At 50.6% G+C, this 18,170-nt stretch overlaps 2 long non-coding RNA genes across 8 annotated transcripts; both read left to right on the top strand.

Annotated features, from left to right (window-relative positions):
* The first annotated feature begins 247 nt into the window (after positions 1 to 247).
* LOC139828246 (uncharacterized) lies at positions 248 to 6,323 on the top strand. 7 transcript variants are annotated; one of them, XR_011739628.1, is made up of 6 exons: positions 312 to 532; positions 1,936 to 2,329; positions 2,799 to 2,910; positions 3,929 to 4,348; positions 4,890 to 4,994; positions 5,080 to 6,323. It is a non-coding gene; the product is annotated as an uncharacterized lncRNA (long non-coding RNA). The 7 variants fall into 7 exon arrangements; XR_011739627.1 differs by having other exon boundaries at positions 3,929 to 4,383; XR_011739629.1 differs by lacking the exons at positions 4,890 to 4,994; positions 5,080 to 6,323 and having other exon boundaries at positions 3,929 to 4,013; positions 4,250 to 4,838.
* A 7,175-nt stretch (positions 6,324 to 13,498) lies between these two features.
* LOC139828163 (uncharacterized) lies at positions 13,499 to 17,325 on the top strand. The gene is made up of 4 exons (XR_011739525.1): positions 13,499 to 13,552; positions 15,014 to 15,799; positions 15,982 to 16,070; positions 16,990 to 17,325. It is a non-coding gene; the product is annotated as an uncharacterized lncRNA (long non-coding RNA).
* Positions 17,326 to 18,170: the final 845 nt, after the last annotated feature.

Below are 18,170 nucleotides of genomic sequence, written 5' to 3'. Positions count from 1 at the left end.
TCCGTACTGCGCATGAGCAAACTGCGAGTACTGATGGGCCAAGAGAATGATGATTGACTTGTCTTCGGCAGTCAATCGTGTTGCGGAAAGGGGCGGGTGCTGCTCTCTCCCTACTGCGCCTGCCCTCACTGCGAGCTCTGATAGGCGGAGAAAATGGTGATTGACGTGCCTAGGCAGGCTATCATTTTGCCGGAGGGGCGGGCGTTGCGGGCCTCTGGGCGCCGGACGGAGCATCCAATAGGAGGACAGCGTGATGGGGTGGAAAGCAGCCAATCAGCGCGGGTCCTGGCGAGCGGGTCTGTGGTGTCTCGGGGTGGGTACCGGGAATTAACGGGAACGCGGGTCGGGGCGGTTGCGGAGCGGTTGCTGCAACCGGCGCCCGGGGACCTGGAGGTAGGCGGCTCAGGGCAGCCCTTTGTGAGGTCCCCGGAGGCGGCAGAAAGGCAGAGGGGAAGGAGGCGACAGCCGGGGGCCTCCCGCCGCGGGACGGTGGGAGAGTGCGAGGGGAACGGAGCGGCGAAAGAGGCGGCAGGTGACTGCGTCCGCGGCGAGGGTGACCGTGCCGTTGGAACGGGGGGAGTGGGATGGGCCGGCGCGGTGAGGAGGCGTTCGGTTCGGTTTTCCCGCTGCCCTTACGGCCGAGCTGGCGAAGCTGGTGGGAGCGAAGGCGCGGTTGCAGGCTCGGTGGCGTGGCGGGTCGGGCGCCGCTTCGCCGGGAGCTCGGGGCGAGGCCCGGCGGGTTCTGTGTCCTGTACGTGCGGCTTTCGTTCCGCGGCTCTCTGTGTGCTTTTTTGTTTTGTCGCGTTTGTTTTCTGGGGTTTATTTTGCGGGGTTCCCGCGAAACGCGGCACGACCGCTCGCCCGGCGCTGCCGCGGCGGTCTCAGTGCTGCCGCCCTGTGGCGAAACTCGGGTACTGCAGCGCACGGCCGGGGGAAGAGGCGCCGTTTGACCCGAAGCGGTCAGAAGTGCCAGAAACCAACGCCAGAACCGGCAGGAGCTGCGGCTTCGCAGTTCTGTCAGCATTGATCTTAGGACTCTGATTTTGATGCTAGTCGTTTTTACTTACATTACGCTACAGTGTTCTGTTTGGTACTGCTAGTGGGTAACAAATGATAATATTTCGTAGATTTATACTGCCAAAGAGTTTGCAAGTATATTGAAAAGGGGGAAATTCAAGAGAAGCTACCAAGTTAATGTATACTGCGATGAAGTTATAGAAGATGTACCCTTCATTAACCGGTTCACGTGAGGTAAATGCTTTCTGACCGCCTGCACGATGAGGGGATGTTTTTCACCTTTTAGATCCTTCTGCACGACAAGAGGGAGACAGAAGATTTAATAACACATTGTTTAGAAGCTGAGAGCTTAGTTTATATTTAACTAATAGATGTGTTGTGAGTGAGAAACTAAACATTTATAAGTAACTTCATCAATTATTTCTTAGGCTAGATATATTGTATGTTCAAAATTTAAAACAATTGTAATTAATATGTAGCAGCTGTGTGACTATAAGCAATGCAAGAGTATCCAGTCGTGGGAGCACTTACAGAGGACGACCCCCAGAGCTCCCCAGTGCAGATGAAAGAAACATTGCCTGCTTAACGGTGTAATTGACTCTGCTGTCAAGCTTATTTCTCCGTGTCAGTACTAGCCCATCCCGTGGCCTCACAGGGCTGTGTCCTGTGGCGGTGCTGTGGGGAAGGGGTGAGATGCTTTCCTGCACCGGTGGATGTGTTTGCTTTTATGCTGAGCGTGTCCTAAACGGTGTCAGTTTGTCTTAATGCTGTCTGGCGTTGCTGCAGTTGCTCTGGTTTTTTGAGGATGCCTTGTGTTTTGAGGTGGCCCGTTTCCCTCGAATCCTCCGTTAGCTCAGCTGCTCTCCTGTCCCTTCTTCTGACTAATTCCTCTGCTTTCTCCTGCTCTATTTTTTTCAGAGGCTGAACTCTAATTTGGAATTTCTGTGTTTCTGAGGGGGAGCTGTGAACGCCCGATGCTCAGCAGACCCCCCAGCCCAGGCGGGGAATGGAACCTGGGGAGCAGCGCCCAGGTGGGAGACGCGGCGCCGTCCTCCGTCCCCAGCGTGCGGCAGAGGAGCAGGAGGCGACAGCCGGCCGGGGGCAGATGCCGGGTGCGTCCCCAGCTCGCCAGAGCTCCCGCCGAGCCTCCTCCCGCGGCCCCGCTCGCTCCGTGCAGCCGCCCCCAGCTCCGGCAGCTCCTGCGAACCCGTCCCGTGTTCCTGGGCCGCTCCCAAGCCCCGTCGTGAAGGCGGCAAGCCGGCCCTCGGCACCTCTCCGGTGGCCCCTGCGGAAGGAGCAGGCTGGGGCAGGGGTGAGCTACGGTGCTAACGGCCGCTGCTTCTTCTCTCCCTCTCCCAGAGGCCGCGCTGAGGATGTGGCCGTTCACTCCCAGCCGGGGGGATGCCGTTGGCTGCGCCCGCCTCGGGCTGGCGAGGCTCGTCTGACAGCGTGGCGGGAGAAGGGACAGGGGAGCACGTCCCGTGCGTGGACGGGGGCTGCTGCTGCTGGAGCCAGAGAGGTTGGGGAGAGGTAAAGAGGAAGAAATGCGGGGCCGTCGGCCCAATGTCCGCTTCCTGCAGCGGGCGAGAGAGCGAGCCCCTCTCTCCGGGTGGCGAAGGCTCCCTCTGCGCGGCGTGCGGCAGGCCGGGGGCCAACGTGCGCGGCAGGGTCCGTGCGCGTATCCTGGAGCGGGACGGCTGCCTGGCGAGCGAGCCAGCGAGGCTCCATGTCCCCGAAGCCTCGTCTCGTAGGAGCCCTGACACCCCACCGTGTTCTCCTAGGCTGAGGACGGCCGAGCGCCCCGAGTTACCGGAGAGGAAGGGAGGAGAGAAGGAGACGGGAGCGTCTGAGCTGTTAGAAGCCTCGTGGCAGCCACCGAAAGTGAGAGCCGCTGTGAGTCCCTGGCCCTCAGGGCCTCATCCCCCACTTGCACGTCCTAGTGCCTCCCTGCCCCTCCTTGGTGGAGGTTTTGGTTTATTATTATTATTTTAAAATTTTGCTTCCCTATACCTCTCCTTTTCTCTTTATTTTTGTCTCCTGCTCCATCTTCTATGGCTGTTTTTCCCTTTTCCATATCTTTGTCTTGATCTGCATCAGTCTCTTTTTTTCCCCACAGTTTCTCTGGCCTGTTCCCTGCTGTTCTTTTCTTCTCAGTACCTGTACGTGCAGCTCTTATCTCCCACCTTCCTATCTCTCTTCTTCCTGCCTTGCCCTTCTCTCTCTATTCGTTTGTCTCGCTCACTGTTGCTGGTGTTTTTTGTTCAGCATCTCGGCGTTCCATTCCTCCTTCCTGTTCATCTCTTATTCTTTCTGACCTTTAATGCTGCTCCCTGTCCCATTGTTTCTCGCTGTATCCCTGTGTCCTGCTCCCTACCGACAGTCATATTCTTCCCTGTCCTGTTGGCCATCCCAGGTTTCTTCCTCCATCTCCATCCTCGCCCCATCTCTTGGTCCTGCTCCCTACCCACCCCGGTTCCTGTTTCTCTGCCCTTCTCCTTGTCTTACTCCTGGTTTCTCTGTCCTCTTCCCTCTTTGTTTTTGTTTCTCTGTCGCTCTGCCCTGCTCCCTGTCACTGCGTTTCCTCCTTCCTGTCTCTGTCCCGCAGCCCGGCGCTCACTTCTCCTTTGTCTGTCTCTCCCACTGCCCATTCTAGGATTTTTCCCACCGTCTCTGTCTCCTGCTCCTTGTCTCTCATTTTGGCCTCTTCTTCCCTTTGCCCTGCTCCCTGGCCCTTTTGCCCCTCTCTCTGTGTCACCTTGTCTTGCTCCCTGTCGCTATCTTTCTCTGGCAAGCTTACCCTCCTTTTCAAAGGAATCACAAAATCACTTTGTTGGAAAAGATAACTGCAATTTAAAATATCTTTACCCTTTGAAGAAACAGCCTGGAAAAGATAATTTTTTTTTTTTTTCAGTGGGGCGGTTCACGAGGACGGATGGGCTGCTGGGCTCTTCAATGACAGCATCCAGGGCGAGGAAGGAAATCTTGGCTATACTTGGGTGATGTCTGTGTTCTGTGTGTATCTGGGAAAATTTGTTCTAGGGAACTCAGACTGCCAATGAGTCAAAAATGGCCTGGTTATCCAAAAAACGCAAACGCTCCAGTGGCCGTATCAACAGCTGTACTGAAGATGGTGCAAAATACTTTTTTCTCCACTCAGCTGTAGCCTTCGCAAGAAAAAAGGAAGTGTCAGGTTCCTCTCCAGCTTTGTTCTGAAGGGCTTTTCCTCTTTCAGCTGGATGTCTGCTGCCACCGTTTCACCGCGGTTGCCCCGTCTTCTGCTACAGAAGTACCAGACAGACAGAAGGAATCCAGAGCGGTCTGCCCGTACAAGGTACGGCTAGGACGCGTGTCTGCGTTTTTCCTAAGGTATTTGTAGAGTGGACTTTAACATTAAGAATGCACCGACTTTCCTTCTATATTTTTAATACGAAATATTTTACCAGAAGTACTAAAAATAAGGCCTGTTCTGGAGCACGGTACACCTGTGCAGAGCTCACCTCCCTCTGGTTATTTTCTCTTCCTGAAAGCGTAATCTTCTGTTTCTGTGGGCTTACTATTGGATGATACTATGGAAATGATTTTGTACTAAAAGAGGAAAGGAGGTGTTTGTAAGAGTTCAGATGTCCAGAAGAAACAACCTGATTCAATGACAAATGCTTTGTTCTTTTTCACTCAATAGGTTTTTAAAATATCTTAGAATAGTACTCAAAAAGCTGACAGAGATACAGGCACCTGGGCAAATCGGTTTTGTTCTGCGTGTTTGCCAGGTGTTCCCAAGAAGCACTTTCAGCCTCGTAACTGGTGGCGGTGAGTCCATGTGTGGTTTGGATGAGTTATTGTTTCAATAGTGACTTTTTTCTCTTAACCTACAGTGTGTAGTTCTGACTTCAGTTGGTAAGAAATCTTCCAAAACGGCAGCATTCCTCATTCCAAGAAGCTGCATTTTATGAACCTGCCCTCCGAGTGGATCTTCCCAGGTGATGTAGTGGGCAGTGGCCTCATCAACAACAGGACTGTTCATTTTCTTTGAAACAACCAACCAAAGTCCATTTCCTTCCGCAGAGCCCAGCACAGCAGGCCTGGCAAAGGTTGGTGGCACCGCTGGGCTTTGGGTTCCCGGTTGCGACAGTCGAGCTGTCACGGTCACAGAAACGTGTTCCCCTGTGTGCTGCAGTGCAGCCAAAAGTGTTCGTGAGTCTGACGCTCCTTTTTCGTAGCCTTATGCTGCACTGCAGGAATGGGGATATTTATTTATTTTTTAAAGTAAACCCATGTCTTCTATCTCACTGATTTTCCTATCAATGAAACTTAAAGCAAATAAAATGGTCTAATTTACATGTTGACTTCCATAGTTAAGAGTAATTGTTGAGTAGGTGCAGCATATAATTTATTAGGTGTACTTAAGCAGATGGGTATTTGTTCTAAAAACTGAAAAAGAGAGGCAACTGGATGCTATGAGTGTTTCCCCAATATCTGACAGCGTGCTCTGACGTACTTTGTTTCTGTCTGGCTCTCAGTGGCGCTTTTCCCTGGCAGGTCGGGGTGTCCCTCGTGCTTGAGCCGTGCAGCTGGCCACGTGTCACTGCTCATCGTGCCACACGCCAAGTGTGAATCGATAGCTCTGTCTAAATATACATAAATGTAATAATATGATTGTAACAATATGCCAACATCTGCAAGTCTAGAAAGATATTTGTGTCCAAAGAGAAGGCTAAACAGGTGCGTAAGTATAAATGGATATTCTAGATAATAAGTGGTGATATATATAAGCATAAACAGATATTCTGTATAAGTTTAAGCAGATATATACATGTAAATGCATACGCAAGTGTGTAGATGTCTAAGTAGATATATATTACAGTGGAAATAGATGATATCTATGAATCAAATATATTCCCTAAATACATACGTATGTGTAAAAAGAGACATAGGAGTCAATGTCAGTGATGTACAAGGTTTTTAAAATGCAAAGAAATTCTGTTTATAGAAAGGATTAAAAAACTCATCCTTACCCGGAAATGTCTCTGGCGGGTGCACTTGAGGGAAAGGCCTGAGCTGCCCCCAGGGAGCAGAACGGCACCCGCACCTGCTCAGCGGTGGGAGCAGGGGCTGGGGGGCTCTGTGTGCGAGCCAGACGCTTCGTTCCATAACTGCGGCAGCCGGGGAGCTGCTGCGAGCTCTCTGCTGAGTGACTGTGTGGTGATGGTTTTTACTACTCACAGGGCACTGGGCAAGCCCAATTTAGTTTTCTTGTAATCTAACTTAAGTAAAAGCGTACTGAATAGAATTAATCACCCGACTTACAAGGCTGTGTGTCGTCTTTGTGTTTGTGGTTTGTTTTTTTTTTTTTTTTTTGAATACGCTCTCCGCTTCATGTTGCTGGGAAAACCGTGTGCTGTAAAGTTCTGCTCATATTTACCAAAAGCAGCTACAGGTTACACTGGACATCTGTGAGATCAGGTGTGGTTTGTACTTCGCAGGGAAAGAAACAGAAAACAGGAAAAGAAATAGAACGAGAATTAATAGAAGTAGAAATAATAGAAATAGATGGGGTCGAATAGAAACAGAACAGAGCAGAGCGTCGTGCCGGATATGCAAATCTCCTCGGGGCTTGGGCAGGGAGGTGAGTAGGCGGGGAGAATGCAAATTGAGATTCGAAGCCTGCAAATCAGATTGCGAGAGATAAGAGGAGGGGCGGGGCGCGTGGGAACGACAGGCGGGGCGAGGATGGGGCGGAGAAATGCAAATCAGAGGCGTGGCTACGCAAATAGGGCACTAGAGAGCTCGAACGGGCCGCCGGGAGGTTCCGCCGAGGAGGGTTCTCTGGGTGGGGTGGTTCTCTAGAGCGGATTTTCTGTTCCGCGTTGTCCCGGGTGGCTCGTTTGCTGTGGGTGATCCCGGGTGGTCACCCCGGTGCAGGTCACCCCCGCACGCACGCGGACGTTCAGCCCCGGTTCCGCGCATGCGCGGTGGCGCCCCGGTGCTCCCGCGGTGCACCGGCCGCCGGGTGTCGCTGGTGCTGCCGCCCGGTGGCCACAGCGCAGTACTGCAGCCCGGCGCGGGGAGTGCGGCATCAGGCTCAAACCAGAGCTCAAGCCCTGCGCTTGTGGGACGGCCTAGTAGAGCTGGGCTTCGGTTTGGAGGAGTTTTAATGCACGTGTTAAATTCCAGAGGAAAACTTTGTCTAGTCAGTTAATTGATACGGTTTTAGTGGCATGTATTACATGTTAATATACAAAGCAGGGTTACAGTGTTCTGTAACATGCATAGGAGGACGTATATTTAAGACAATTCTAGATGTAAACAAGCATTATGGTTCTTATTGGGATATTTTGGCATCTAAACTCTTAAATGGGGGAAAACGTGTGAAGCTCCTGCTAGAACCGCTGCAGAGTGGTGAAGAATGAATATGGGACAGATCACGTTTAGATGCTTCACTCCTGTCACTTTCAGTCCATAAGGAAGCCAAATAACATGTTTGTGATTTATAAACGTTACTTTAATGTTCATGGTTTTTGCAGGTCACACATCCCAGGGTCTCAGCTGCTGCAGTTCACATAATGTACAGTGAACAGGAGGCGCTGGGTGTCCCCAAAGCGCGCTTCAAATCTGTAGGGTACTCTAACCTGGAACCCTCATTTGACATTTACCGTCTTTGGTTTTCTGAGTGTATTCAACTAAGTAGTAGTTTATTTTTAATGCATCATATTCAATTTATGTTAAAACACTTTCTTTCTAATCTGTGAAAGTATGCAACGTGACTCAATCTGTTTGAATTGTAATTATTTGCCAGGTGACACGTAGTGGAAATAATCTTTATTATGATAGTGATGTTTTTCTCAAGGATTTTGCTAAGAAAAGCGAATTTCTCAGATTAAATGGGTAGAAGTCAGCCAATACCTTTTTCAAAGAATGTGAGTTTGTCTCTACCTCTGTGACTAGTTGGAAGTATTCGGGTGTACATAATGTATACATTAAAAACAAATAAAGGCATCACTGATGTTCTGTTGTTGTGTATGGGTGTTTTTTCCTGTTGCTTCATAGTGGTCCAGACAAACTAAACAGAACACAACAGCAGAGTATGAGTCAGTGCACCTGGAGCTGGATCGTGTCATCTTGATCTTTATCACAAGAGACGTGTGATTCAATCACACTAAAAGAATATTACCAAATTGATATATGTCCACCTGTAAAATAATCGCTACATGCTTCGGTACAGTCTGTGTAGTTATGACAACATAATTTAGATAGCAGCAATTTTTAACCTGTTTTTTCCCTGGTAAATAATTTGTGAAGATAGAATGGAAGAAAAAGATTAACGAAAGTTTCACTAAATAATTGTGTTCATAAAAAAAAAAAAAATAGATTTTGTTATGATTTCCATTCAATTTCTGATCTGTTTACTTTTGTTTTACAGTTATCTCAAAATTCCTGGATACAGAGCAACTACTTTCCATTTCGGCACAGGTTCCAAAGCAGGATAAGGTATGTTTCAAAATGCACCTTAGATGAGCAGTTACCTGGCTATATAGAAGTGTGGCACCTATGCATGATATGGTAGGAAAAAGACTGCGAGGTTTTTCGTGCAGATGTTCTGTGTTCCCCCCGCACAGCACCGGACAGAAAACGAAGCACGTCCTGGCAGAGCATCAGCCAGAACAGTGTCTGGCAGCCCCTTCTGCGGGCGGTTCTCACCTCGGCCCGTGCTTTTCTGCTGGGCTGTGAATGCAAGGAGCAGCAATGTAGTGAAGAACTGATTCCTGTGAAGTTTTCCCAGGGTCCTGTCTTAGGGATTAAAAGAGTGCCCTGCTCTTATCTGTCACCTTCAATCACATGTCTTACCAGGTGCACCAAAATGAAATGTGGATAAAAGCGCTTATTGCTAAAAGCATAAATAGACAATAGAGCTATAAATGCTTATAACAAGATAGTTTCCTTGAAGGACAAGCAATAGTTGGTGTGTTGATGTTAAAGCTTCATCAGGAAGGCATTTTCTTGCTCGGCGCAGGTTCAGTCTGTGAGCGCGTTGTGCCCCGTGTTGCAGCACCTGGAGCCTCAGGAGCTGGTGAACAGGGGAGGCTCCGTCACAGAGCGCCCGGGAGAGCTACTGAATGTTCTTCAGGTTCATGTTCCTTACAACCCCCTCTTTCCCCCTCAGGATTTATAGAGAATTTCACCTCTGAAGTCTTCTGGGAGCTGGAGACAGACAGAATCTTTGCCTTGAAAATCACTCCAGTGATCACTTCAGGATCTTTCAGAGAGAGATTTTGTTCATCAGACCTTGTCTTGTATATTGATCTGTACGTTAACACGTGCACTACAAATATCAAACCAAGATAAACATGTGTAGCTCACTACTGGATCTGGGTTAGACCAGACACAGCAGTAACCGCTGTGGGCCTGAGGCAGCGGAACCTCAGCTTTTTTCTACCAAGCATATTGTAACCGTTCCATTATAAGTTGCATTTGCCTGCTGTACCTGAGTAGGATATTTCTGCCAATGCGTTGGAGGCTTCTGCTTGCCTGTGTTCGTGCTGGTGTGCCAGCATCCTAGGGACTTACAACTTTGTCACCTCTCCGTGTCTTCTCGCGGACTGACTTGACTGCTTACTCAATGACTTATCTAATGCCAGTTAAAGCAATCAGGTACAGGCTCGGTCAAGGTTGTAGTAAATGCAGAAAAATCTCTTTAATGACACATCAGAAAGCTGAATGTTTGTTGCTCCCAGCTTTCATTGCAGAGATCTGTAACATGAAGGAAAGATCAGGTGTGTGACTAAAGCTGGCTGGATGTCTTCGTGTATACAGAGGACCATGCACACCGAACTTGTAACTGCGCTGTTTCCAATCGCAACTGGCCACAATATAGCAGAGCATGTTATCACTGTTAATTCAAGAGCTAACTCCATTGCTTTTATTAAATGCTGGATTGACCTATTCAGTGTGTTCCACTCTCCATACAAGTTTTCATTGCAGAATGTCCCCAGCTGTCCGTGTGTGGGAGGTGACTCCGATTCAGGTCCCCTTAGTTAGAAAAGAGTATATGGGGTACTCAAGGACCATAAACAAAAAAACCCCAACACCTTTTATTTTGCAGCTTGGCCCAAGTAGCAGGAAGATTTACGCTGCTTAAGCCAAATTGGTGAACAGTTTAACAGCCAAAGGGTTTACACAAAGGAGTTTTGTGGCTCTAAGCCTTAGGTTATACTGCTCATAGAGGGAGAGGAGATGAAATAAGGGTCTAGGAAAGGAAAAGAGAAGCAAAGAAGGAGAACGAAAGGCCCGTCCCCTCCCATGTCAGCCCGCGGCCTTTGTCTGCGGGCCTCGGCTGGTGTTGGGATGTAAATCGCGATTCACCTTCTCCTGAGTGCCCCATCTGCTGCTGGACACGGTGTCCATACGGGATTGTTTTCGCTCTGAGTGACCCATTGCTGCGGGATGAGCTGTTGTTGCCATAATGTCTGAGACATAATTCTGTTGAGTCTCTGGCGCAGGAGGCAGATGGTGCTTGTCTGAAAAACCCCCAGTTTCAATCACTACAAATGTTCATGGTTTGTTCAACGTGAACGTTCTCTCATCCTAAGGGGGACTGTCAATTGGCAATCTTGGTGAGATGCCTTACTGGAGAAATCGTGTCATCGGTGAAATCAAGTGCTTCCTCTTATGAAATCTGTGTATATAAGCAAATTAAAGGTATCTGGACAAAACAAAACATCCTTAAGAGACCCTCCTGTCTCAGTCATTCTGGCCGGGGTCTGAGTGGCTGGAACATGAGGGTGGGCAGGATCAGGGCAGTGAGCAGCAGGGAACACCAAGAGTCACTCATCCTTTCTTCTCAGGGCAGCACCGCACTGTGATCATCTGCAGTGCTCAGAATCCTGTGATTTAACAGCACAAATTCTTCTATCATGCAATAGTTCCCACATCTGGTATCTTCTCAGCCAGGAACAAGATGGGTTTAGGGAGGGGATTGCAGATGTAAAGCGTTACCTGCAGTGTGTGGAAAGAAGATGCTCAGAGCCATGAACTGGTTGAGAACTGGGGGTCCCCGGTCTGCAGTTGGTGTTTTGTCTGCTCATCAGACACTGGCGCTAAGTGCTCAAGCAAACTTTCCTTTCCACAGCCAGGCCCACCTGGGAGTTGGTTGAATGCATGAGCTGTCTTTAAAGAACACGTGAATTTATCTGATTCTCCGCTGGATTTTTTTCCCCCGTAGCTTTATGCCACCAGATTTGTTGCATTAATATGTTACTTACATAATTCCCTGCAGACCCACCTCTCAAGCCTCTTGTCATGTTACTTACCTGACACATTCAATGCCTATACATCTCAGTAACAGTGTGCATCTTTGTACAACACAAACATGTGCGTGTGTGTATGCACATAAAGGTATGTAATTTGGGTCAAATCTTTATTTGCTGTATGTAAGTATGATAACACAACTTGCAGAAAAACACAACCTACCAATAAAAACAAGTTTCAGCTTAGGCTTTAGGTGGGTGTCTCTGGTCTGTCATTGCTGCTTTTGTGCTGATCTTCTTTCTGTCTCCATTCACTGGAATCACATCCTCCGTTCAACTGCTGCAAGTCTGCACAGCCAGTCTGTTCAAGACAGCCAGTTTAAGCGTATTCTATTTAAAAGAAAGAAGTCTTTGGACACTCTGAGTTTACAGCTCTGTTCCGAAAGGGCACAAGTTAATACAGGTGGATCAACATTATGTAAATGCCATAGGACAAAATGTGGCTACTGTTGTTTATCTGCTACAATTTCTGCAGCATTTTCAGACAATTTTAGAAGTAGACTCTTGTAAGGAATCCAGGATCTTGTGCTTACCTGCATATTGCTCATTCTGCACATTGTCTTCAATTAATGCTGACCTGAGGTATTTATCTGCAGTACAACACAGTGTAGATACTAAATCAGGTCTGGAAGCCATCTCAGGAGATGTATTAGCTCATAATTACATCAAAAATAGAAGGAATGCTACTTCCTTGTTTCCTGTGCTTATTGTAATAAGGCACATATGTGGTAGCAAGAGTTCGTGACCCCCATACTTCATATGCTTATAGCAGTGTACAAATAAGTTATTAAAATTAAACTGGCTTTCAGATCTTCTGTTTTAATTACTTTTCCAATTTGACTCTTTGTGTTTTTCTTTATCACTGGAGTCCAACCCCACTCACTGTCCCGCGACTGGGGACTCCAGACAAGGCGACACAGACGTGGGGGTGGCTGCACAGTGGAGCTCAGCGGACTTGAGAACCACTCAGCTGGTGTGAGGATCAGAGACGTACAAAGCAACTTTGCTTTTTAAATGATGAGGATGATGTGCTTTGTTTTGGAAGACATCAGATTTTGAATGTTTAAGGAAGCTGTAACTACCTCGATGTTTCCTTCTTACCGCAGTCGGATTTCTGGTTCTGTCTGTCGAGTTGTGCTCCTCTCCCGCACCAAGTGGTGATCGTGGGGCTCAGGGTGAGGGGGGGCAAGGAGGGCGGGGGTGTCCGTGGACTTGAATAAGTTTTGTTTGGGGTTTTTTAGACGCCTCTGTTGACACATTGTATAAAAACTGATTGCTGCAGTGCTAATGAATGAACAGGAGGATAAGCAACAGATTTCAGAACCTGTTTGGGTTTTGGTTTATTGAAAAATTATTATTTAACTCAAAAAGCAATAAGATCTTGCAGTGGTCTTCTAATACTTACCGGTAGCTTTTTAATGTACTGGTTTGGAACTTTGAGATTATATTTGATATGAAGTGGCTGTTCCATCGTGGAATATTGCAGGAGTAAACTCTTGCATTTCAGCATTCCTGGCAGATCTGCAGCTTGATAAAGACCTGAGGCTGTTTAGTTTAATCAGACTTTTGTAGATCCCACCTTCACTGTTCAAAGCACTGGCTGTCAATGTGTTTTCTGGTGTTGTCACTTCTTTCTGAACAAAGACGACAGAGGTACACAGCTCTACTGGTATTGTCTGTTTTATTTAAACATGGAACTTTAACTTGAAAGCTTAGAAAGCTGTGGTCTGTGGTATATCTTTGTAATGTTTGTAAATTCTTATGCAGATACTCTTATGCCAACCAGCACGAACTTTTGTGAGTGTGAACTGCTGTGCAGTTAGAAAGAAGAAAGGTGTGTGAGCTAAACCAGCAGGAAGGCTGCAGCCGTGTAACCTGGGGGGCGCAAACGGCACGAAACGGGCTGCAGCGGCGGAGCCCTCGGTCCCGGGCTGTCCCGGGCAGGCGGCAGAGCCCTCGATCCCGGGCAGACGCAGCCTGAAAGCTCCCGGCCCCGCCCTGCGGGCGGACAGCGCCGCTCTGCGGCCGCCGGTGGCTCCGGGACGGGAGGCGAGGGGCAGGGGGGGCCAGTGCCGGGCGCGGAGGCGGGGGGGGGCGCAGCCCGGTGGCGGACGCGGACGGGATTGGCTCCTGCGCGGGATGGGCGGGGACACGCTGCGTAAGTGCGCGGGCCGCGGAGCGCGTGCCGGAGGTGCGGCGGCTGGAGCAGCGCGCGGGGAACGGCGGGGCCGGCGGTGAGCGAGGGGCGGGCGGACAGCGGGGAGACTGGACGGGGCGGCCCGGGACCGGCTGAGGGGCGAGGCTGGAGGGTGACAGACGGGCTGGTTTTGGAAGGAGGAAGGCGAGGGGCAGCCAGCCGCAACAGCGCGGCCCCAGGCCGGGGCGAGGGGGAAACACGCGGGCGGCTGTGAGGGAAGGGAGCCCCGCGCTGAGCGCTGCGCGGGGCTCGGGCGGGGCCGTGGGGCGGAGGGGGGAGCCCCCGTAGTGACACAGGACAGAGGGAGGAAAGCGAGCGGGAGGGGGCAGCGGCGGGTCGGGAGCGCCAAGGGGGGGCGCGAGGGGCGGGGGGGGGCGGGAACGGAGAGAGCGGCGGAGGAACCTGAGGGCGGGACGGTGCGGGAGGAGCTTAGGCGGGAAAAGCTGAGGTACCTCGGGGAGGGGATGATATCGGGGGAGGCTTTGACAGGAAAGGCTGAGGTACCTCGGGGAGGGGATGATATCGGGGGAGGCTTTGACAGGAAAGGCTGAGGTACCTCGGGGAGGGGATGATATCGGGGGAGGCTTTGACAGGAAAGGCTGAGGTACCTCGGGGAGGGGATGATATCGGGGGAGGCTTTGACAGGAAAGGCTGAGGTACCTCGGGGAGGGGATGATATCGGGGGAGGCTTTGACAGGAAAGGCTGAGGTACCTCGGGGAGGGGATGATATCGGGGGAGGCTTTGACATGAAAGGCTGAGGTACCTCGGGGAGGGGATGATATCGGGGGAGGCTTTGACGGGAAAGGCTGAGGTACCTCGGGGAGGGGATGATATCGGGGGAGGCTTTGACGGGAAAGGCTGAGGTACCTCGGGGAGGAGATGATATCGGGGGAGGCTTTGACAGGAAAGGCTGAGGTACCTCGGGGAGGGGATGATATCGGGGGAGGCTTTGACAAGAAAGGCTGAGCTACCTCGGGAAGGGGATGATATCGGGGGAGGCTTTGACGGGAAAGGCTGAGGTACCTCAGGGAGGGGATGATATCGGGGGAGGCTTTGACGGGAAAGGCTGAGGTACCTCAGGGAGGTGATGACATCGGGGGAGGCTTTGGCGGGAAAGGGTGAGGGACTTAAAGGAGAGGACGGAAGGGAGAGAGGTTTTGGTGGTAAAGGCTGAGGTACCTCAGGGAGGAGATGGCATCGCAGAGGCTGCAGTGGGAAATGCTGAGGTAGCTCTGGGACGGGATGGCACTAAGGTGTGGTTTCAAAGGGAAATGCTGAGGTACTTTGAGGAAAGGATGCTGGGCTAGGAACTATGAACACATCAGATCGGTTAAGAGAATGTTGATGACAGAAATTTCTACAGTAAAGTATTCCAGCAAAGACAGGGAGATGAGCAAAACTTATATCAGGCCTCCTAGGATTCCTGCAGGTTAGGGGTCAGGGATGATGAGGTTGTTAACTCGGTCCTAACTTTTTCTTTCTCTCCCTCTCTTGCAGCACCAGACTGAATGGAGAAGCAAGTGGATGGGAAGTTCCTGCGCCACGACACAGACCACATTTATTACTCTCGCCCTCCGAGACCCGGAGAACCGAATCGTTCTCATCGTGCCTTGAAGCAGCCTCTGCTCACGCGCTTCTCCCAGGGAGAAGGCAGAATGGCAGTAGCTCGCCACGTTATACCACAGGGTGCACACTCTGCAGCTTTCAAGCCCAGCTCTGCGTTAGCTCACCCCTGCAAATTTTGCACCGCCCACGCAAATTTGAGTTGTCGCTGGTTGTTGCAGCGTTTGGCTTTGGTGAGGACAGCGTGTGTTTGTCAGCAGTTGGTGTAGGGTGGAATCTTGAGGAGAAAGTGATATTTCCGTGCCAGAACTGGTTGGTGTTTGCATGGTATTGTGGTAGTTGTTCCCACAGGTGATCAGTGCTGGAGTGTTATTGCAGGATGAGGGGATTTTGAAGGCTTGTCTGTGAGATGCACTAGAGGCAGCAGTTGCAAACGAAAGGCTGAGGTGTGGAGAGTTTGTCGGTGGGTTTTGGACAGTTGTCAGTTGAAGAGTTGGTTGTTTGCAGGTGAGGTGTAGAGCAGAGGGTGAAGCTGACTTTGCCTGGGCGGCGCAACTGGATGGGTGTGCAGAGCTGAGGAGAGCGGGCTTCTGCGGGTGACCCTAAAGCTGGAGAACCAGCCAGCGGCAGCTCCAGACAGTCCCGCTGCCGAGCTTGGCCGTGTAGGGCCAGTGCCCTGGGGCACAGGGAGTGTGACCCTCCGCAAGCACCAAACAGCAGGTGAGGACTGTGGGGATTTGTACTGAGCTATGATATCTCTAAGGCATGTGCGAGGGGCCGGGGCCAAGGCAAGGTGGGCTCGTTGTGGGGTGTGGGGAGGTGTCAGCCCCCGGACTCAGCCCCTGTCTGATTGTAGTGCCCTTGGGCTGGTGTAGCTCAGTCCTCTGTGTGTTTCTCTTCAGGTGGAGCAGCGTGCAAAGGAAAAGCAAGGAAGGAGAGGAAGGTGGTGAACCTATGAGGAAGAGTGTAGCGAATCTGGCGTGGACTCACGGTAAGGTGCCATGAGAGACATTTATTACAAACTCAGGTTTGCATTTATACTCGCTATGATGCTTGCTCAAGCATTTGCTCTTTAGCTAAGTTAGACATTACATGAGCGATGTAACTGCCATATACGCATTTTTTTCTATAGTAAGCTGTCCCTCTGTCCCTGATGTATCAGTCCTGTATCCTGTATCTTAGTAGTCATAATTTTTCCCCAAGTAGATGAATATTTTGCAAGCAGCTTTATCTCCAGTCGTTACCTGTTCATATAATTCTCATTCATCTTTGTGCCATGTCTCCAACTGAAATGTACCAGTTGTAGGAAAGTCTAGCACATGATTAGCAATCCATTGTAATAAACTCACCAATCAGACCCCTGATACATCCTGATTTTGCGTTTGTAGCGCATGTTGAAGGACATCCAGGGTTTGTCTTTGCTTAAGGGATAACTTCCCTCCCATGGTTCCCAATCGCTCACCTTTCGTTGGTGGTGGGCGCGCACTGTCCTGGTTCCTGGTCCCGTTTCCTGGTTCGATTGGGCTTCGCTACCAGAGCGGCTACTGCCTTTATAGGCACGCTGAAAGTCCCTGTTCCAGGCGCCATTTGTAGCGAATGCGGTACGGACTCTCTTTTAAGGTGCAATGAGAGATGTTTATTACAAATTCAGGCTTGCGTTTATACTCGCTATGATGCTTGCTCAAGCATTTGTTGATTAGCTAAGTTAGTCATTACATAAGTGATGTGTTTTGTGTTCCCACCAAAGTCACTGCCATAAACACCTTTTTTGTCTATCACAAGCTGTCCCTCTGTCCTTGATGCATCAATCCTGTATCAACTCCTCTGTCCTTGATGTATCACATAGCATACAGTCCTTTGTTCTTGTATTTTTCCACTAATGCTTGTTCTCATGCTGTTGACTCTTGCAGTTTCTCATGTGCCCGGTCTTCCGTGTACTGACACAGAAGAGCGATCACGAAAGAGGATTGGAGCGCACCTGTGAGTCAAGCAGAGTCAAGAAAGAAGATGACAGTGGTGGACCTGTGAGTCAGGAGGGGACAAAAGAGGAGAAAGGTGATGGAGCTACGAGTCAAGAGTGAGGAGGAAGATGGGCAGGCTGAGCCAGCGAGAAGGAGAATGTATCCTTAAGCACAGGGAACGATCTGTGATTAGTGCGTCCCCCTCCCACCCCTAGAAACCGTGCTCGGGGGTAAAGTGGTAAAATGGGAGCAGGGGCTGTTGGCTGTGTTTTGGGAGGTGGGGGTGGTGAGCAGGGGCTGGGCTCTTGGACTTGGGAGCAGTTAAGGGAGCAGGGTGGTCATCCCTTGGGAGGTGTCTGTCTGCCAGCAGGTAAAGGAGGGGGAAGAGGATCCTGCCGGGGTGAGGGCCTGGCCAGCTCTCCACTCCCAGGGCTCTTGATGCTGGTGTGGTGTGTTGCTGTAAGTGCCAGGGGTGACTGGCAAAGAAAGTCTTTGTGGGGTGCATGCTGGGAAACTGTGCTGCTACGGAGGGGCTGGGTTGGTGGGAAGGCCTGTGCGGGGGGCCGGGGCCAAGGCAAGGTGGCCTTGTGGTGGGGTGTGGGGATGCGTCAGCGACCGGACTCGCCCCCTGGTGTGACTGTACGGGCCTGGGGTGGGTATATTTTTGTTTTCTGTGCATCTCTGTTCATGTGGAGCAGCTCGCAAAGGCGAAAGCAAGAAAGAAGAGGAAGGTGGTGAACCTACGAGGAAGAGCGATCAAGAAAGAGGATTGGAGTGCATCTGCAAGTCAACAGGGATCAAGAAAGAAGATGACGGTGGTAGAGCTGCGAGTCAGGAGGGATCAAGAAAGAAGAGGAGGAAGGTGATGGAGCTGCGAGTCAGGAGTGAGGAGGAAGAAAATGTCCCCCTTGGGACAGGGACCTCCCTGTAATCAGGACTGCGCCCTCCCACCCCTGGAAACTGCTCAGGGGCCCAGACATCCATGGGAAGGTTGTGTCCGACAACACGAGCCAGATCTTCAGCACTGGCTGCTGTTCAGCTGGGACCAGGGGCTGCTGGTGGGGTTTTGGGAGGCGGGGTGGGTGAGTAGAGGCTGGGCTTTTGTACTCAGGAGTGGTTGAGAGAGAGGG

Source organism: Patagioenas fasciata, chromosome 6 (assembly GCF_037038585.1).
Source record: "Patagioenas fasciata isolate bPatFas1 chromosome 6, bPatFas1.hap1, whole genome shotgun sequence".
In the NCBI taxonomy this organism is placed as follows: domain Eukaryota; kingdom Metazoa; phylum Chordata; class Aves; order Columbiformes; family Columbidae; genus Patagioenas; species Patagioenas fasciata.
Note: the sequence above shows the minus strand (reverse complement) of the source record. Positions and strands in the feature narration are given on the sequence as shown.